Source organism: Ursus americanus, chromosome 32 (genome assembly GCF_024610735.1).
Source record: "Ursus americanus isolate L20-20 chromosome 32, mUrsAme1.1.p, whole genome shotgun sequence".
NCBI classification, from domain to species: Eukaryota; Metazoa; Chordata; class Mammalia; order Carnivora; family Ursidae; genus Ursus; species Ursus americanus.
In genome coordinates, this window is record NC_142158.1 from 10,881,982 (window position 1) to 10,904,202 (window position 22,221).

The window sequence follows — 22,221 nt, forward strand, 5'->3', positions numbered from 1 at the left end:
AACACCCTGATGGCTTTGGGGCAGTCATAAACCTGAGATTATGGCTTACTTCAAGGCAGAAGCAATGAGGCGTGCAGAAATGTGGTTCTCACCTCTCCTTCCCCTAAATGGCCAAAAGAGCCACGTTACATATGTAACGTCACCTTCGGAGGAGCTGCAGAACCCAAACAAGCTGCATTTGTGTTTCATCATTGACGGCAACCCCTGTCTCCTGACCTCACGCTTCGCGAGCCCTCATCCGTAGGGTGACATTTCATTGTGCACAGACACTTCCCAGGCCGGCTCATCAGGAGAGGGCTTGCTGCGGGCTCAGTCTCTCCCACTGCAAAGCTTTATTAGCCATTATCCTTTGTGACTTCAAGGTGAGATCTCAGCATGCAGTAAGAACTGCTCATTTTCCACTGTTTCTCACGTAACAGGCAAATTTATTTCCCCTATAAAACAGAAATTGCAGGTGTAAATGCCACCTACACAGCTATTTCACTGCAGGGGCCACTCCCCCCAAAAAAAGAGTATCTTATCCATGGGATGTGCTTTTCTGTAGTTTAAACCAAGTTAAATAAGAAAGAGCCACAAATTTATTTGACCCTTTATTCTTTCTTCCCTCATTTCTCTTTCTTTCTTTCTCTTTCTTTCTTTCTTTCTTTCTTTCTTTCTTTCTTTCTTTCTTTCTTTCTTCTTTCTTTCTTTCCTTCCTTCCTTCCTTCCTTCCTTCCTTCCCTCCCTCCCCCTTCCTTCCTTCCTCCCTCTGTCTCTTTCTTTCTTTCTTTTTCTTTCTTTCTTCCTTCCTTCCTTCCTTTCTTTCCTTCATTTTCATTTGTTAAATGGTTTTTATATTTAAGTTGTCTGTTATGGAGCCTAATTTTTTATTGAGTTATAATCAACAAATAAAATTGTAACATATTTAAAGTGTTTAATGTGATGACTTGATATACGTATATGCGGACGTTGGGCCAGGGTTCACAGCATCAGGTTGTGATTAACACATCCATCACCTCACATGTTTACCTTTTTTTAGAGAACACGTATGTTTTACTATCTCAGCGAATTTCAGTTGTATCGTACAGTGTTATCAACTACAGCCACCATGTTATACGCTAGATCTCCAGACCTTATTCATCTTATGACTGAAAATCTGTACCCTTTGACCAACATCTCCCTATTTATCTCCCTCTCCCTAGTCCTTATCAACCACCATCTATTCTACTCTCTGGTTCTATGGATTTGACTTTTCTTTCTTTTTTTTTTTTTTTTTTTTAAGATTCTATACATAAGTGATACTATATGTATTGGTCTTTCTTTCTCTGGCTTGTCTCACTTAGCATAATGCCGGTCAGCTGCATTCATGTTCCCACAAATAACAGGATTTCCTTTTTTAAAAGGCCTATATTCCATTGTACGTATGTAGACCACATTTCCTTTAGCCATTCACCTGTTGTCAGACGCTTAGACTGGTTCCATACCTTGGCTGCTGTGAATAATGCTGCAATGAACATGGGGATATGAATATCTCCTGAAATAGTGATTTCATTTCCTCTGCATCTGTACCCAGAAGTGGACCTGCTGGATCATATGGTGGTTCTATTTTTAATTTCTTGAGGAATCACCATACTCTTTTTCATAGTGGCTGCACCAGTTTACAGGGATTCCCTCTTCTCCGTATCTTGGCCAACACTTGTTCTCTCTTTTTGATAATAACATCCTGGCAAATGTGGGGTAGTATCTCATTGTGGTTTCAATTTGCATTTCTCGGATGACTGGTGATGTTGAGCATCTTTTCATGTGCTCCTTGGTCATTTGTATGTCTTCTTTGGAAAAATGTTTATTCAAGTTCTTAGCCCATTTTTAATTTTTTTATTGAATTGTATAAATTGTATGAATTCCTTGTATACTTTGGATATACCCCTCATAGCGAATATGTGGTTTGCAAATATTTTCTTCCATTCCACAGGTTGCTTTTTCTTTTTGCTGATGATTTCCTTTGTTGTGAAGAAGTTGTTAGTTTGGTGTAGTCCCGCCCATTTATTTTTCTTTTGTTGCCTTTGCTTTTAGTGTCAAATTCAAAAAATTATTGGTAAGACCAAAGTCAAGGAGCTCATCCTTTATGTTTTCTTCTAGGAATTTTACAGTGTCGAGTCTTACGCTCAAGTACTTAATCCACTTTGAGTTACCTTTCATGTATGGTATAAGATAGGGGTCTAGTTTCATTCTTTTGCATGTTGGTATCCAATTCTCCCAACACTATTTATTAAAGAGACTGCTTTTTCCCTATTGTATATTCTTGGCTCTTTTGTTGAAAGTTAATTGACCATACATGCATGGGTTTAATTTTGGGCTCTATATTCTATATTGATCTGTCTATCTGTTTTTATGCCATCTTTCCTCCTTCTTTCTTTTCTTTTCTTCCTTTCTTCCTTTTTTCTTCTCTATTTCTCTCTCCTCTCCCTGCAATTTCCTAAATTCATTTGACTGTTGAAACTTTATATCATAAAAAGGCAATCAATAGTGTGAAAGACTAAATGTCCTTTAGAGAACAGTTTAGGAAACACTATCTCAAACTCTGAGTGGACATTGATAATCTCCTGTGTCCTCATTTCCATGGAATATCCCAGACCTATCTTATGAACTAAATGTTCTCACTCTTACATCTGGAGTAGAATGTTGTATAGTGGAAATGCACTGGTCCCAGGCCCAGCTTGGGCCCTAAATCATGTCTGCAATGGGAGTTTGGAATGGGGTATTTTTTAATATCCCTTCAGTTTTAATCATTGTCCATATTAATTGGTACACACACATCCACACAAAGTACCCCTCATTATGAAGGCTGTTAAGGGCTGAATTGTGTGACCCCCAAAAGTCAGTACCTTAGAAGCCCTAACCCTTAGTACCCCATAATGTAACCATATTTGGAGATAAAATCTTTAAAGTGGTGATTAAGTTCAAATGAGGCTGTTTGGTTGGGACCTGATCCAATATGTTTGGTGTCCTTATAAGAAGGGGAAGACACATCAGCACAGCATGTGCATAGAGACAGGACCAGGTGAGGACGCAGCGAGTCAAGGAGAGAGGCTTATCCAGGAGAAAGCAACTGTGCTGACATCTTGCCTCACGTCCAGCCTCCAGAGTGGTGTGTTTCCTTTGTTTTGTGCTGGCTGCCCATTTTAGGGGTTTTCTCCTTGGATCCCACCTAACAACCTCCACTAATACCGCAGTGGCCAGAAATGTACCATACAAGCCCCTGTTGAAAGAGAAGGTAAGAAATGATTTTTTTTTTTTTTTAAACCAGGGCACCTCGCCAACAAACTTGAGAAGGAGAAAAGAAGGGGAGCATGGATTTGGGGTAGGCAGTACAAGGGTAAGGCAAAGAGAAATGCTTTCATCTAGAATGTTCTACTCAATTTTTTAGAGGATATGGGATGTGGGCTAGATTCAGAGGCAAACCTGGGGGAAAGGAGAATCTATGCAGAGGCATCATCACAGCAACGACAGAGGGTCAGAGACCGTAAATCAGGTAAGAGCTAGTGAAGCTAGGGCTTAGGGCAAATAAGCCGGTGAGGAAAGGTACTAGGAGATCAGTCAGAGCACGCAGGTCCGAGGCTAGCTGGGGAGTACATTGGTTTTCTAGGGCTGTCATAGCACATACCGAGTGGCTTAACCAGCAGCAATATATTTCCTCACATTTCTGGATGTTGGAACTTGAAGATCAAGGTGTCAGCAGGGTTGGTTTCTCCTTGGCCTTTCTCCTTGCCTGTAGATGGCTGTTTTCTCCCTGTATCTTCACATGGTCTCTCTGTGTGTCTGCATCTTAGTCTCACGTTTTTATAAGGACACCAATCCTATTGGATTAGGCCCACCCCTAAAGACCCCCCCTAATCACCTCTTTAAAGGTTCTCTCTAAAGACAGTCACAGGCTGAGGTACGGGGCGGGGGGGGGGGTTAGGTCTTCAACATACAAACTTGGTGGGGGGGGGCACAATTCAGCTCATAACCAAGAAGACCTTAAAATCTTAGTTTAAGAGTTCCTTCCGTCTGTAATAGGGAGACAGTGAGGTTTTTTAGCTGGGAAAAATATTATCCAACTTGTTGTTTTTCAGCAAGCTAGCCTTCTTTTGGTATCATGTAGGATGTATTGGCAGGAGGGAGACTAGAGGGTGACTATTGCTTCATTGTAGGCAAGAGGTAGTAGTGATCTGATTTAGGACAATAGAAATAGAAAAGCAAATAGGAGGAAATGGGGCAGGGGGTAAATTCAAGAGAATAACCAGGATCTGGTGATGAACTTAATGTAGGGGTGAGGATAAGGGAGAGGTCAAAGGCCATCTCGAGGTTTCTGAGGCCGGATGATGGAGTGGGTGAGGGCTGCGCTCACTGAGATGGGAATAGAAAAGGAGAAGCAGATGGGGCGATGAGGAGGAGGGCAAGTGCAGTTTTGGGGCCTGATGGTGATTTCGAGATGCATATATGAGACCAGAGTAGAGCTGTTGCAGAAGCAGCTGATGTATCAGTCCAGACTATGGGCCTCACCAAGAGTCATATTTTCAACAGCAGGCTGGCCTGAGGCAAACTTTTGAGAAGGAAGATTTGTCACTGAGGTCTTTCTACCTCCCATCCTATCATCTCCCCTAATCCCTGGGTCCCAGGCCCACATGCTCCCAAATTGCCTTTCTTCCTCCCAAATGCGGATGCCCCTACACTCAGATTCTGTGGATTCTGAGTCATATAGAAAGAGGACAGAATCATGATGCCCCAAAGGAGCGCTCATTGGTCCTAAGATACCCACAGCTGGTGGCATTTCAGGCAGTGTCAAGGAAAGGAGGGGGATTTTAGCCCATGCCTGGGAAGTACATTGACTATAAAGACGCCTTCCCAGTGCTCCTGGAATCACAGTGTTCCCTCGGCCTTCTCAAAGGACTCTGAATCTAGAAATCGTACTTTGACTACCTACTGGTGGCCTCTTCTGACAAATCACCTTCAGCTCTAAAATTTGTATTTGAAAATCAAGAATCACATGCATGGATTTGCATGTAAAATGGGTTTGCATCATACTTGCAAACTTGACTTTCCTGAAGTAGTAGACAGACAGATGGGCCCCTCGTTCTGGGAAAGGGTCATCGATTCCACCATTCCACTAGCTTCATTTAATGGATAAATTACCTCTCTGTTTGCTGCTGAAGAGTTCTCCAGAATGTTCTTCTTAGGATTAGCTGTGGGCCAGTATCTGTCCAATTTTAGGTTCACGACACCACCCCGAGGAAGTGGTTACCTGTCTATTTCAAGCTTGCCAAGCCCTGTACTTTGATGAAGAAATGTATGCCTTCTACCCAAAGATGAATTCTTTCTTTTCTCTAGGCCTCTATTCTTTTGGGTAGTGTCACATGGATCAGCCCCTGGGCTGCCCACTCCACTCTTGGTTCTGTCATTGCTGCAGTAATGCCATGCCTTCAACTAACTGAAGGTCTCTCACTGCAGCACTTTGCCCAGTGACTATGCTTGCTGACACACGGGGAACATAGTCATCTCTGCTCTCTTCCGGGTACCCCCTGAGAGATGAGCTTGCTTGAGATCAGTCATCTCTGTCCAGCACATAGCTTGGATTTGGGCCAGAAACATTTTTATTGCTTCAACCGAGAAGGAAGGGAATGAAGAAAGAGCAGGGAACAGAGCTAGAACCAGAGGAACGGGTGCACAGGGCAACCCAGGTACAACAGTGAAGGGCTAGGATGCTTAGTAGGAGGAAGACCCCCTCTTTCTCTCTAGGGCCTCTTTCTTCTTCTCTCCCAAACTGCATTTCTGACATTCTTCATTCACTTCAAACCCGTCGGAGAGACCACTCCTTCTATCATTCTAAAGTCTGACCTGCTGTCTAAGATCTGAATTTTATAAGTTCATCTCTTTTCAGCAATGGATCATCTGCAGTGAAATGATGCCAACTGCCCAGTGATTTCCAGCTGGCGATCACTGACTGGGCCCCGGGACCCACACCCTGGCAAGCAGGTCAATGTCTTAATTCCCTTTTTCTTGTTTCAGATAACATTTGAGTAACCTGGAACTATTATTTTCCCCCTTTTCATTCAGAATTGGGCATTTTAGTGTAAACAGCTCTACTCCTTTCAGCCAGAATGAGAAAAATCCTATGGCTCTGAAGCTCAGATTTGGTGCTAAATTAATATGCCAAGGTGTTTTGTTTTGTTTTGTTTTGTTTTGTTTTGTTTTGTTTTGTTTATAATGGACAACATGATTCTGGGAAAAGATCATGGTATTCTCAGTCTCTGCGCTGTCCAGTACAGTAGCAGTTAGCCTCCTGTTTTAATTTAAATTTAAATTAATTAAAATTAAAAAAATTAAAATCCAGTTCCTCAGTCACTCTAGCCACATATCAAGTACTCAGTGGCCACAGGTGGCTAGCAGCTCCCTTGTTGAACAAGCAACATTGAATATTTCCAACTTTGCAGAAAGTTCTACTGGATTGGTTCTAAATAACCACTGTTTCAATTATTCCCTTGCTGGCCTTTGCTTGTGAAATGTAACTGTTTCTTTGCCCTATGGCCCTTGCCACACACTTGGATTTGGTCTAAGAAGATCAGTGGTTATAGGAAATGTTTCATTTGTATTACTGTCTTAATTGCTATTATTAGGTTGATTCACAGTAATATACCTGCCAGGTTTGTGACTGATTCACTTATTTATTATTTCACAGGCATAATTTGCTTGTCTGATTAATGGAATTTATTTCTAACCTGTATTCTGCTTCACCGTTCTTGATATTCATTAATTTATTCTTCATTCATTCACTGGATACTTGCAGAGGGTGTGTCCTCCATGCTTAAAGAGTGTGGTGTATCAAGTACAGACAATATAACATTACAGTTAAGATCTGGGGCTCTCGTGTCCATCCACTGTCTAATGCCATCCCTCATTTTCCCATAAAGATAATAAACATGTGGACCTTATGGAGTTAAGAAAACGAAATAGTCAAAAACATGTACTGTTATTAACACAGAGACTATCATACAGTAAATGGTCAAAAATGTTATTTTAATAATCGACCTATTTATTTTTTTTCATGGTTATTTTCTTTTTCTTTGTCATTTCTTTTTTTTTTTAATTTTTATTATGTTATGTTATTTACTTTCATTATTGTTATTAAGAGGTGACATTTAAGGTTCAAAAATATGAAAGAATCCCAGTCTGACCTTATTCTCAGTGTTGTCTTGTCTTTTCTGAACAATCATTCTGCAAAGGAAATGAAGAGGCAGGACTGGGATTGTGGTTAGTGTGAATGTGTTGTGCAGTATGGTGAAATTTCCTGTTCTTTGTTCCACGGCTTTCCCTCCATAAATAAAAACTATGAATAAGCTGAATAGTAGCAAGCAAATAAGAAATTAGATTCTGAAAATGCTTGCTCTTCTTTTATAAAAGAATGGAGCCCATGCTAGAACAACATCCCAAGATGAAGATAATTGAGTGTGCCTTGCTCTGTCAGTCTCATTCCTTACTTTTTAAAAAAAGAATTTATTTATTTACTTATTGAGAGAGAGAGCATGAGAGCAGAGAGAGGGGCAGAGGTAGAGGGAGAGAAAGAATCTCAAGCCGACTCCATGCTGAGCACAGAGCCCTATGTGGGGCTCGATCCCAGGACCCTGAGATCATGATCTGAGGAGAAATCAAGCACTGGAAACTTAAGTGGATGAGCCACTCAGGCTCCCCTCATTCCCTACTTTTTAAAGTGATTTCGTTGTAACAAGAATAAAATTTATGATGAAAAATAACACCACCTTTATTAATTGGGAGTACTTGAATTTAGGAGAAATTCTTTCAAAGAATTCAAAGCACTTAGAGAACTAGCTTCTGTCTGAAGCCTATAGATATATGTGGCAGGAAGTCAGTTAATAGGGTGGGTTCACATTTAAGGAACTCTTGGGTGCACCAAGATTACCTTCCCTTCATCTCTACCTGTTCTTGCCCCTACCCCCTGCAGTGTGAGCCATCTGAGCCACCCATATTCATGAAATTACTCTTTGGACCTTCCCACGCACCTCACAGGTTAACCTTCCTGCTTCCTTTGGCACTGCTAACCACCTCACTCCTTAAAATGTATCCCCAGTATTCACAGCTTTGTTTCTGAGCCTGGCCCTCAGAAGTCTCTAAATTGGAGTATATAGGAATGTAGTCTTTTTAAATTTAATAGTATTTCTGACAAGGACCTTGCTAATATGCTGTTCACATTTTTTGGATGTTGCGAAGTTGAGAAAGTTAGCTAAAGTGATGGATTACACAATGAGGACAACAAGAAATCAACAGATTGGAACAATGAACCAATTGCAAAATCTTCATCTTTGGTGCCTCCAAAACAAAGTCCAGATTGAGGACAGAGAAAAAAAGAAGTGGGTTAAGAGCAATGTAAGATGGTTGTAAGTTTATTAAGGAAAATTACATTAAGTGAAGTTGGGGGTATATTAAGAGAAGTTTGAGATATCGATAGAACAAGAGAATCTAGCTCTTTTCATTGATGATTGAGAAAATGATTAAATTAACAGTCATGAACCATCTAGGGGAGTGTGTGTCTGGCACACACTGTGCTCAATGTCAGACAATTTTCTTCTTTTCCTTCCTGGTTAGGCTAGAGCTAGAGCTTTGTGGACTCTTCTGGGGTGTATGTGTACTTTACAACGGGCATTGACATGAAGAGCTCTCAGAGGGAGGAGGGTGGAGTTAGAAATTCATATGATGTGATGTATGGAGGCACCATGTCTGTCCTCAAATGTGTGAGAACTGTCAAAGGACCATCTGATTTAGTGCCTTCTCAGAATGGGAAGGACTGCTGTTCATCTTGGAAGGGCCAGCTTACAGCTGTGCTACCACTGAGCTGTAATATTAGCGTTAAAATGAGTGGCCTTTGGGCTGTCTTCCACCCCTGGCATGTCCTGATCTTTTCAGTAAGTGTAGACCTCAATTTCCATGAGAAGTGGAGGTTATAACTTTCTTTTGCACCCTGAATCCCACATTTAACACAGCACTTGGCACATAGTTCACACTCAAAGAGTGGCATGTTGAGATGAAGACTATTTCTCTCCATAAATGTGCGTGTTCCCTATGGTTAAGCCCTGGCCCATCTCTCACTGCTCTTTCCCTCTGATATTTCTTTTTTTTTTTTCTTTTTTTCTTTTTTAAGGTGTATTTATTTATTTGAGAGGGAGATAGAGGGAAAGAAAGCACACACGTGGGTGGGCAAGGGGAGGGGCAAAGGGAGAGGGAGGGAGAGTCTCAAGGAGACTCCCCACTGAGTGCAGATCCCAATGTGGGGCTCGATCCCAGGACCCTGAGATCATGACCTGAGCTAAACTTAAGAGTCAGACACTTAAGCCACCCAGGTGCCCCTCCCTCTGATATTTAATTCATTCGTGGTCTCAACCTTCACTTCTCTATGGAGAAAGTGCCTAAAGGTCTGATACTCCTTGCCAGACCCATATTTCTAATTCCCTGCTGGATATTTCCAATTGGAAATCTCACTGTGTCTTCAATCGCTAAATTACTAAGTTCAAGCTCCTCATCTTACCCTCCAGACAAGCCTTCCCTCTGATTTCCCCGTTTCAGTGCTGATTCAACCATTTATTCAATCACCCAGCTTCTCAATAATGATGCAGAAGCACTTGGGATTGTAAATGAGAGATACATAGTGTAGCTTGTTATCAGCCGAAATGGGGCCAGTCAAAGCTAGTCAGTGAGACTTGTGTAGACCCAAGGCATAGGCCTAGTGTATGAGCCAACTGTTGGGGCAGTTGACATGACCTGACCTGACCTGACATGACATGGAGAAGACATGAACACCAGTTGACCTGTGAGTTGGATGCCAGCAATTAAGGCTCCTCACCCTCTCTCCTGTCCTTGAAATGTGCATTTTGCTTGCCTTTTCCATTCCCAGAAACTACCCCAAGGACATAACCTTGAGATAGTGATGTAGTGTTGAGACCATCTAGATGCTATATATACATGACTGAACCCAGTTAAGACCTCTATGCAAACGTTTCACATTTGGCGGGCTGGTGCAGAGATCTACTCATCTTGCAGCCACCCAAGACAAGCCTCATACATAAGTTCCCTTGCTTATTAAGCCTTCCACCTACCAACCTGGAATGGCCAGCCTCTTTCTTTGGTCTCCCCCTGTCCTCCCCGCACTGAACATTTTTTCAGATTTCACCTTAGGAAGCTCCTAAGGAGGTTGTGAACTAACACCATCACAGGCAAAGGAGAAGCTCATTTTGGTCAAATATGAATTTTCTATGTCAACTTAATGAATAAATTCATGATTATCACCTTCTCCTCATTAATAATAAAGAAATGAGATAAAGAAATATAAGCTAGTTCCATCAGTGAACTGGAGACCTAGGAGAGCTAATGGTCAGCTACAGTCCGAATCCAAATGGCTGAGGACCAGGAAAGCCGATGGCAGATGTTCCAATCTTCAGGCAAAAGACAGATGTTGCAGCTTAAAGGCAGTTAGGTAGGAGGAATTCCCTCCTACTCAGGGGAGACCAGTCCTTTTGTTCTATCAGGCCTTCAACAGATTGGATAAGGCCCACTCACACTGCAGAGGGCAATCTGTTTTACTTAGTCTCCAAATTCAAATGTTAATCTCATCCAGAAACACCCTCACTGGCATACCCAAAATAATGCTTGACCAAATACCTGGGCAACCTGTGACCCAGTCAAGTAGACACATAAAAGTGACCATCACACCTTCTCTGAGTGACATGTAACCCCTGTTCATATTTCAGCAATGAAGAAGGGTTCTTTGTTCCATGGGGTACCCATTCCATTGTAGGGTAGCACCCTATTTAAAAGGATATTTAGCTTTTCTATCATATCTATCCTAGGGAAATGACCTCACCTCCGTAGCTTCATTGGTCCAATGAGGCAATTGGATGATACCGAAGCTCTGTCTTTGCCTATCCATCCAGGAATCCTCTCTTTCTGCCCTGCTCCCCCTTCCACATGGCAACCCTCCAAATCCCTGCAGGCAGCACTCAGATCTCCCCTTAGTTCCTTTACCAGCTTTTCAACAGCTCCTTGGTATCTCTGAGAGTCTTGTAAAGCATTCCCTTCACAGCACCATCATAAAATATCTAGCTGGGGCTGACTTGAGGGGGAGGCAGCTCATTAGGCTCCAAGGGAGGGCAGAGGCTGCGCCCTACCTTCGGATGTCTTTGTACCACCTCTTGCCTCCCGGGAGGCAGGGCAAGGGAGTCCCCAGCAGGGCTGCTCCCACTTCACTGCAGAGAGAATGCACAGCCAGTCAAAGAAAAAAAAGATGAACTGGTGGCTTCAAAGAGGAGAAAATAAGTATCTTGTTACAAAACAGACAACCAGGCCTGGGATGTATTGCTGAGCCCAGAACAAAGAAACCAGAGAAGCACCAACATTTTCCTTGGAGAGGACTCTCTGTCAGCCTTACCACCCTCTCCCTATAGAGTGAGGTCCCATTAAAGCCTTGCTCTTGACTGCTTATGCTCTTCTGCCTGAGTTTTCCAAATAAGGATGTGCAATAACTCTCCATCCTAGAATCATGATCTCTGAAGACTCCAGTAAGAGATTGGCTTTAATTTTGGTCATCACGAACCTCTGGATTAGTAAACTGTTAGCTGGACAGCCCCTTTGGAAGAATGACTTAGAGGATATTTGACTTAGAGGACTATAGAGGATATTTCCCATCTAAAATTCTCAAATATACAGCCTATAATTACATTTCATTGTTTGGTTCTTAAAGATTTTTTTTTTTTCAGTTTTCTAAGGGACCTTTTGAAAAATATCTCTTAAAGGGATCAGACTGTAAGCCATTGTCAGTGAACTCCTTAATTATCAGTGTGTGTCTTTCCTAGGGGTTAGCTGGTACTCAGCTTGGTGGTATTACATTTGTGTTGGGCTGCACATACAGAAGACAATTACCTACTCTTGGTGTGTGTTGTTTCCCTGAAAGACAGCATTTCCTGATTTTCCAATCACTTAAGGACAATTGGAACTCCCAAAGGTCAGTTGTTTGCAAACCTGTTCAATTGGTATAGACAGGACCCATATTGGATGCTCTGTAGAAGTTAGGGACCATACGTCTACTCTCCTGAGTCTTCAACCCCAAGAATTTGTTGGTACACATTTATTAAATTAAGCAGAATCAGTATATGAACCTGGATTTCTCTGTTCCTATCTTAGCCAGGGGTACGATTCAGCATGACCTATGTTCCTTTCAGTAGCTCATTTAGTATTTACTTGCCTGCAACATACAGGTACTGGACTTGGAGAATTTAAGGAGTCAAAACAAGTAAGAGGTAATCAGGACACTGAGTGAGAAGAGCTGTGTTAGGGGAGGTGTGGGCAAGGCTGACTCCTAGCACCTTGTCAAGGTCAAAGCCAGTATGGTTGTTTACAGGTAAGGTTTATTCTGATTGGTCAGCAGAGGAGAATGCAAACTGGCTAGTGGGGAGGGGCAGCTGATAAGATCTGGAGGAGCCATTAGCACCTGTGGGCCAAGAGGAGTAATGAACCCAAACTTTTAGCATTTGATTTAAAGCTATGCAACCCTGCCACTAGCACCTTTTGGCTGACTCTCTGACATCTTACACACTGGGCCCATCCCCACCTTCTTGTTCCTGCCACTGCTGGCCTCCTCTCCAGGCTCTCCAAGCTTGTCCTCCCCACCCCCAATCTGTCCCAGCTCTTCCTGCCCAGCAGCCATCCATAACCATTCATATCTGGTATAGCATCCTTTGTCCTCAGAGCAAATTTCAGAAGCCTGCAGCTTCTTGGCAAACTTACACTCCAGTTGGAGGGAGGTACAGAGAAAGGTCCCTGGAGTGGGGTAGGGGAGTGGGGGGGAGAGATTTTGAATTGTAACCCCATCTGTCAGAACTGTGCAAACTTGGGGAAATCATACAACATCTTTGTCTGTAAAACGAGGATAATAATGTCTGTCTTAAAAAGGGTTGAATAAGATGATGGTGTAAGTTTGTAAGTAATAAAAATCTTACTGAAATGTAAGGGTCTCACCTCGGCCCTTAGGAGGACTGTGTGGCCTGAAGCTCCACCCCTGTGCACTGGTCCTATTTCAGTTCTGTTCCTCATCAAATGACTGAAAGGTTTTGAAATGGCCAAACTCTGCCTATTGGCTGTTTGCCCAGGGATGATCCCAGCTACCCTTTGAATCATCCTGGCTTACTCCTACTTATTGCCCAAGACTTAACAGGAGCACTAACTTCTCTTGCAAGCACTTCCTGGTATTTCCCTCTCCCTTTGCCTAATTCAAGACCTAATCCCATGCTCCTCCTGGGCATACTGATGGCACCCAGAGTGTGCCTCTATTAAAGCACACGTGTAGCACTGATTTTCTGAGCTGTTCCCCTCTATGAATTCTGTGATGGTGGAGGCCACATCTTTCACTTCTAGATCTTCAGTACACAGTAGGTCTTCAATAAATATTTCTGGAGCAAATAAATGAATGGAATTCCGGTTCATCTCTAATGCGTGCATTTCCTGCTTCCTTTGAAGACACTGTCAACATAAAATGATCGCAGGGGGGCGCCTGGGTGGCACAGCGGTTAAGCATCTGCCTTCGGCTCAGGGCGTGATCCCGGCGTTCTGGGATCGAGTCCCACATCAGGCTCCTCCGCTATGAGCCTGCTTCTTCCTCTCCCACTCCCCCTGCTTGTGTTCCCTCTCTCGCTGGCTGTCTCTATCTCTGTCGGATAAATAAATAAAATCTTTAAAAAAAATAAAATAAAATAAAATAAAATAAAATAATCGCAGGAATTCCATTCCCCAAGGTAGAACTACATATCTTTATGGTAGACGCTGGCCTGGTGATGGCTCCTGTACAATAAGATGCAGGGAAGGAAGCCCAGGCATGGGTGGTTTCCCTTACACACTCCTTTATTACAATATTGCTCTATTGAGTGCTTGGGTTCTGTGGCGATGCGGACAAATGTCATAACCAAAACTCATAAAAAATCGGTGCTATGTTACCTTAAAGGATTCACTTTGGAATGGTTGGCCAGTAGAGATCTCACAGGATGTGTATATGACGTAATATTTGAATGCCTTGTCTTTGGAGTCCAACAGACACGAACTCAAACCTTAGCTGTTTCTCATCAACTACATGGTCTTAGGCAACTTTCTCAAACTTGCCGGGCCTCATTTTCTTCATCTTTATAGGCTCTGTATGCCTCACACATTTGTGCTGAGGGTTCAAAGAGGTAATCCACATCAGCAATTAGCACAGTCTCTGGCTACCTAGGAAGTGCCCAGTATCTGCCACTTCTTGCTTTGGTGTCATTATTTTCAACATCGGGAAGTCACCCCTTTCATTCTCTTGTCAGCTGTCCCTGAACATCTCTCCAGTTCTATGAATGTCAAGGGCAGCATACTCCATAAGACTTTTAGTGTCTCTGATAGCATTTGTAGATTTGTGTTTGTCTGTGGATAGAGTTATTTTCAAAAAAAAAAAATTGAGATTCTTTGCCCCTCATCAAACCAATAATGTTTCTACAAGTATTCAATCACATCTCAGTGTCTCATGAACAAAACAATTTCAAACATTTATTCTTTTCCTCTCTTCAGGGTCCAGCCACCTAACTGATGCCTCTTTCCCTCCATAGCAACATGTACTCTGCAGGAGAACCATGCTCTACTGTCTAGGTAGTTGCTATGCATATCTCTTGCCTTTCTGATCAGGTCTGTTTCCATGGAAACAGAAAAATTTACTCCCTTTTCCTGATTTCCTACTATTGCAGGACATGTGGGTCAGGGGAAGGAATTCCTATTTCATTTTTTCTTGATATGATTAGATAGCCAGGCTATGGTGCATTACCAAAGTTAAGTGGCTCTCCTGCATCTATCTCCAAAACAAACCCGTTCACAGATGTGGACCTCATCTTGCTCTCTCAACATCAGCCATAAAACCAACTATATACCCTACAGGTGCTCAGAAATGTACAGGTGAGTTAATGAATGAGTGAATGAATATACGATTAAGAAAGCCAGTTATGTGAGTTGTACTAACCATGAGTTGCGCTAGTGCTGGACATCAGGCGAAAAACCCTGAAGCTTCTCTGGAAAAATCTCTTTTTCATTCTATGTCATACCATGGAGAAGAAGAGAACGAGAAAGAAGGACTTAGGTAATTAAACAGTTTATATAATTCCATTTAGATGTGTGTTTTGCTTTACAGTTTTTGAGGTATCTTTACGTTCATTTAACACTCTATATTTTTATTAAACAACTACATAGAGTTTGTAGCAGTGTGGCTACAAACTGAATAGGACACAGTTCCCGCCCTAGTTCACAGTAATCCTGAACAATATAAAGGGCCTATATTTGGATTATGCTCTGTGTAACGATGAGCAGACTGAAAGTTGCTCAGAATGGAAGACTACTTGTCCAAGAGCACAGAGCTGGTCAGTATGGGCACTGGGACTGGAATCCAAGCTTGCATTCCTACCTATACCAAGCTAACCTCCTTTATGCCTCAGTCAGATCAGGCAATGTTCAAGCTACTTGTGAACTGTAATAAATGTCACAAGATATGTATATGGGGCAAGAAGACTTTGTGTATATTCAGCAACTCAAATACTGTGAACTTTGTTTTTCTAATACGGTTTACTGCCCAGACTCTAGAAAGGGAGCATTAGATGACATTTCTAATCCGTATCTACACAATCAAGAATGAACAGCATTCCTCCCAGGATGCAAATAAACATTACACCAAGCTTCTTGTACATGGTTACTAACTATTTGGCTATCACATAATTATGCAAACCAATTTCAATACTAATATTTAGACTTGAACTATGAACCCTACTCAAATTAAAAAGCAACACTTCGCTGCATCCTGAACCGATAGCAAATACTGATTACTACACCAGAATGAGAAGTTAAATTCCACCGAACCGCCAGTGAGTCATTTTAAACAGGAGTTAAATTGGAAAATACTGGACTTGAAAATCAAAATAGTGTTCAGAACGAAATATCAGACAATCCAACATTATACTCAGGTACTGACCCTGTAACTGAAGAAGCAGTCAACAGAAGGAGGACGGGCGCCTGCTCACGTGCCAGTAAGTACTGGTCAACCCTGCAGCCAAGTTCAGCAAAGCCAACAAACTTGATGTTGTTATTTGGAAACTAATATGGGTTGAAAATTTTTAAATAAAAAGCAGGACACTCATTATTCAATGGGAGCCATTTTGTAAAGAACAGCTGCAAAAGCAAATTTCACGTCTCCCTCTGTTGCAATCCCAAGTAACTGAGAGTACTGCTCTGCCACTTCTATTTTTGTAATGTCACACGCCCACAGAGAGTTCACAGGCACGCTAGCTGCAGGAAAGATTGGTTCTCCCTTTTGTACCACTACCCTCGAGAGGCAGGCAGGGAATTGCTGCTAAGGAAAGCTAATAAACGTACTAACCAGAAAAAAGAACCAGAGGCAATCAATAGATCGATCAGTCAGGTTACTGCATTCATTTCACTTGTGTCTGAACTCGAACTGTTTGTTGAGGACATAGTGGGGAGACTTAGGAATTGGAACAGGAAACAAGTGGAATTTGAGATGGAGGTAGGACTGAGTGGGGTTAAGGGAGTGACCTGCTGTATTAGTTGGCAAAATCCTTCCGGTTGTTTCCTTTCTTTCATTTCCAACAGGCTTGCTACCGATCCAGTGAAACTGCTTTTTCCAGGATCCCAACTTGAAAAGTGAAATTTCCCAATTAGAAATTGGTTGAGCCTACAGCGTGTGTATATATTTGATTCTTCACTCAGGCGTACAGTGTGGCCCCTCTATACTTGTGCCCAGACTAGTTCTAAGCAGTGGGAAAATGACTAAGCATTTAAATAAGATAGACACAACCCCTCCTCTTGTAGGCCTTACATCACAGAAAGCCAATAGAAGCTAAAGCTTGTAACAACCACTTAGGTCTAAGCTCAGAACTGGAACGCTTCTGATGCATTCCACAGGGTAAAACGACTCACAAAATCGGCCCAGATTCAAAGAGTAGGGAAATAGTGCTTCTGTCTTGATGAGAGAAGCTGCAAAGTCATGTTGCAAAGGAGATACGGTGAAGAAAAAATTGCAGCCATTTTTGCCATGAATCTACCAGAGTCAGACACCCCCCCTCCCCCACAAACAGAAGCAGATCATGAGATAAGGAATTGACTGCAAGCAGTTGATTCAAGAGGTGATTCTAAGGAGCATCAGGAAAGGAGTAGAGAAGTAAGACAGAGTAGGGAGGAGAGTCTCTGAAGGGTTTGCTCATAAGAAGTTTCTCACTGCAGAAAACTGAGCTCAAACCCACTGGAAGCCTGGGAACCTGTACAGAACCTGTGTCAGAGTCACTTCATCAGAGGGGAGGGAAGATAGGGCATGTATGCACCAGCTCTCATATCATTGGCCTGAGGGCTGTTCCTGGAGATATTGACACCTTGGAACTTCTAGCCTACCTCTAGCTAGCCAAGCTTGCTTCTTTGAGAGAGAATCCTGTGTGGTTACAGTAAAGGACCTCTGTGTACAAGTGAATGGTGAGTACCAGGGGACAGAAGCCAAGCACCGATGGGGAAGTGTGAATGGAGAAATGACCATAGGATTTGGCCATCTGATGGTTGGTGGGATCTGGACATGAGCAGTTTCATGGGAGTGGTGGAAACAGATGCTTGTTTGAATTGGGATCAAGAGAGAAGAGGGGTAGAAAGAAAGGGTGAGAATCTATTTAGCAGACTTTCACTGACATATAGTAGGACAATGAATGGGGTACAAACTGCAGGGGGCAGTAAGACCAAGGGAGGGTTTATTTTTTTATTGAGGGATTTATTGTAGGCCAATTGTATGCATATGGAACGATTCAGTAGAGAAAAATAATGAGATAATACTTGACAGAGATTGGTTATCTGTGAGATTCTGCTTGCTTTCTTGGGATCCCACCTCTGCTAATGTTAAAAATCCCAGATTAGCCTGGGAGTACATAAGGAGAAGGTCAGACCAGGGCATTGATGGAAAGGAGGTCTCCTTGAAGAAAGACCCTGCAACATGACAGTAAGAATCAGTGGCTGTTATTTTAATCCTTCCCTAAAGGACTGATGCTGTTTAGCAGAATAAATATAAAATGGGGAAAGGTGAAAGCCCAGATCTTCTGACAACTTCAGATTAAGATCTGAGCTGACATGGGTGCCATGAAACCACAAACACCACTATGATACCCTGTTATAGTTGGGATTCATGGATGCCAGGAGATTAACGGAGTCCTGGTTAAAGTCCATCTCACAGTGAGTTCAGTGGGTCTATGGATCCACCTATGGTCATTTCTTTGGTTCCTAATTGCATAATAGGGATGGGTATACATAGCATCTGGCAGAACCCTCATATTGGTTTCCTGACCTGTAGAGTAAGAGTCATAATAATAGCCAAGGCCAAACAGAAGACCCTTAAATTGCTTCCTCTTCCTCAACCAAGATAATAAGTCAGAAGTGATACTGCATCCTAAAGAGAATGTCTGATATTAGTGCCACTCTCAAAGATTTAAAAGAACGCAGAAGTGGTGGTTCTCATAATATCCCCATTTAATTCAACCATATGGCCCCTGCAAAAACCAGATGGATCATGGAGCTGATGGGGTGATATCATAAACTTAACCAAGTGATAGCCCCAAATACAATTGTTCTGGATGTGATATTTCTACTAGATTTAGAACTAGATCAGCATAGCCTCTTGTACTTTGTGTGTGGATACTAACTTGGCAAAAATCATTCTTTTCTATGTCTATCAAAAAAAATGGATCAAAGGCAGTTCCCAATAACCCTTGTAACAGATAATTTCATTCATTTACCATCTTTATTTCTTCTGAGCTGTGTACAATATAGTCCAACTAATTTTTGATGATCTGGACATTTCACAGAAAATTATGTTGGTCCGCTATATTGTTAGCATCATGTTAGTCAGACCTGGTAGCAGGAAATGGCAAGTGTTCCCTATGCTCGTGTAAGATGGTGCATTACTGGAAGATGGGGGAAATCCCACAAAGATTTAGTAAAGTTTGTAGGAGTTTTAAGGTCTGGAGATGCCAGGACATTCCTTTAAGTTAAAGGACAAGCTATTGCACTTTGCATTTCTTACCACTAAGAAAAAGGAACAGTGTTTGGTAAGCATCTTTGAAATTTGGAGATATCATATCATATGCTTAGAAATCCTGCTCTATCCTATTTATTGGGTGACTCAGACAGCTGCAAGTTTTGGGTGGATCTGGAGCAAGAAAGAGCTCTACAGCAGGTTTAGGCTGCAGTATGAGCATCCCTGGTACTTGGTTCATATGATCCATGGGCCTGATAGAGACAGAAATACCTATAGTAGAAGAGGACAGTGTGTGGAATCTCATGCAAACCTCAGTGGTAGAGACCCAGTGCAGAACCCAAGGGTTCTAGAGCAAGGTAATGCCATCTGTATTGAAGAACAATTCACTATCCAAAAAGCAGCTCTTGGCCTACTGGTGAGTCCAGATAGAGTTTGAATGCCTGACTATGGAGCAGCAAGATATTATCACATGACTGGAGCTACCCATCATGAATAGGACTTTACCAGAGCCAAGAAATTATAGGATTGGTGAGGCTCTGCAGTAATCTATCATTCAATGAAAATTGTACATTTGGGATTGAGCCTAAACAGGTCTGAAAAGCACAGGCAAGTTACATGAACACATCTAGACACTATTGCTACATATCTCCATTGCACAAATGCCTTTCCCTCACTTCACAACTATGTGAGCTAAAACATAGATTACTTACAAACTATAGCTCTGCTGAGGAGCTGTCTTGGTGTAGAGTGGAGAAGAGAAATACTTTCAGTGGACAGAGCACCATAAACACACTTGGACCTCACATTTGTGTAGAAAGCGAAGTAGGACTAGGTAAGGCTCCACATAGCTCCTTGGACTTTGATTAATGGCCTGGCAGGGACAGAGGTCAAGATGTACAAGTTTGAAAGGTAAGAGGCAAGGAGTTGTGGAAAAGAACATATTAGAAGGACCTGTGGGAATGAACACAATGAGTCTTGGGGTCAATATCAGCAGCTCAGCCACTGCATCACCCCCAGGTAGCAAAGAAAGCATGAAAATGGACACATGAATGTAGGATATATCATTCCTACACCATGTCACATCACCTAGAAACTGCCAGGCATAAGCCTGGCACAGCTGAGACACTTCATAGGATTGGAATGAAGCATGGTCATTTGGGATACAATATATGCTTTGAACCATTATATGGCCATTGTAGGATACATTATCCATGATAGCTAGACTACATGAGCCTAGGAACCAACAGTAGGAAAGAATGAGTTCTCATATAATCACTCCTGGTAGCACACTTGGGGAAATGTGTGCTTCCTAACCCTATACTTTCAGACTCATTTTGATTAGAGGTTCTGGTTTCCATGGAAGGGAACCCAGAGTTTACAGCAAGACTTCCATTAAGCCCTTTAAATACAAAGCTATCATTTTGGACTCCTACTGCCCATGTAAAAGCAGGAAAAGAAAGGAATTATATTGGTGGATTAACCAACATTGATTGTCATCAAGACTTCTGGTTGCTTCTAGATAAAGAGGGTGGAGGGGGTATATCAAAAATTCAAGGATGACTTTTTTGTGCTTCTGTGCCTAGTGATAACCACAAATGGGCAGTTGTAGCAACCATGGCATGACTAAGGCACAATAATCAGTGGTTCAAACCTCTCAAGGGTAAATGTCTGGATTACCCATTGCATAAGCAAACTAAGCTAGCGGAAGTGTTGAATGAGGGTGAAGGAAATCTAAAGTGTACAGTAGAAGAGGGAAAGGAATATCTCTTATGTCCCTTAGGACAAGCTATAGCAGCAGAGACTTTGGCTTGTTCTACTAATCCTCCTGCTGAAACTTGTTTTGCTGTAGTTTAAAGGAAATATACCTTGAAGTATTAGTTCTACCTTGAAGATTTAGTTACCAGAATAAACTTAAATGGGCCAGAAGCTGATCACAGCAGTGCAAGGGTTGATGCTTCATCTAAGTACTGCTATTGACATTCACTGTTCCCTTACATACTGGAGACTTTGTGCTGAAGCACCTGCAGCCCTCTTCCTGAGCCCTCATTCTCTAGTCACAGAAGTTTGTCTGGTCTATGTTCAGGACCAGCCCGAAGTGTGAAAAAGTTAGTTTCCTCAAAAGGAGACCTCAGCTAATGTCAGTTGTGTGTTGGTTAAATAAATAACCAATTTAGCCCACCCTCAGATGGGACAAACTGAAGCAGATTTTATATAGTCTTCTGGAGGCCCTTCACTGGAGGCAAGTCCAAGGTGCTCACAGGCAAGCCTGCTCATTAATGTCACCCATATAGGCTTTCTTCCCTTCCTCAGTCCCAGTGTTTCCTTCTATTGTTACAGAAGTCCTAACATCTAAAGAGTTGGGCGTCTTGAGCAGACTGGGACAAAGCTTGTTTCCTTGACAATGAAAAAAAAAGCATTATTATAAATTTTAAAATATTATTCCCCCAAACAGGCTTTTAATTGAGAAAATGATGACATTAAGGTTTATGTTTTTAAAGTAAAATAATGACTTCTCCATGGAAAATAATCAAAGGAGGATCAATTGTAAACTACTGTAGTAGCCCAGGATGGTAACCTGGTCCAGGGTTTTAGCAGTAGGGATACATTTGCTTATCAGTTTCAGAAATGGGTCTGGGCTCTATTTGTCCTCTTGTAAACAGAAGCCTGAAATTTTATTCTGATAAGATTGTCTCAGTGCTACAAGCTTGTGCTAAGGGAATTGGTTAAAACCAATTTGCCCAACCAGGGATGGATTTTAGAACACCGACCTCTTTAGAGCTACATTTCAACTAGTTGGATTAACATTTTATAGTACAGTAATACAAATATAAGATTATGTAAAGCCCGTGTTATCCAAACTGTTTCTTAAGTCTTTGAAATGTCATTGCCATCATTACTATGATGGCGAGAGTAGAACATGATGGTTCAGAGAGGTAGAGACCTCTGCAGGTTCCTGAGGGCCCTGTTTCTGCACACCTCACCTGGTTCTGCCCACCTGGGCCACAGCCCCCACCCACCTGGAGTAACATGTTCTGGGGTAGCAGTTCTCAACCCTGGCTGTCCACTGAAAATCACCCAGGGAGCTTTTACAATTACTGAGTGCCCCGAAGAGTTTTAGTTTA

General features: G+C 42.2%; 1 long non-coding RNA gene across 3 annotated transcripts in view; it reads right to left on the reverse strand.

Annotated features, from left to right (window-relative positions):
* Positions 1-16,261, reverse strand: part of LOC123801595 (uncharacterized) — a 43,288-nt gene extending 27,027 nt beyond the window's left edge. For 2 of the 3 annotated variants that reach the window (XR_006782267.2, XR_015722549.1), the window contains exons 1-2: positions 16,046-16,261; positions 15,047-15,117 (exon numbers count right to left, since the gene is read on the reverse strand). This is a non-coding gene — a long non-coding RNA (uncharacterized LOC123801595). The remainder of the gene's footprint in view (positions 1-15,046; positions 15,118-16,045) is intronic. The other variant, XR_015722550.1, reaches the window with a different exon arrangement.
* Between the last annotated feature and the right edge of the window lie 5,960 nt (positions 16,262-22,221).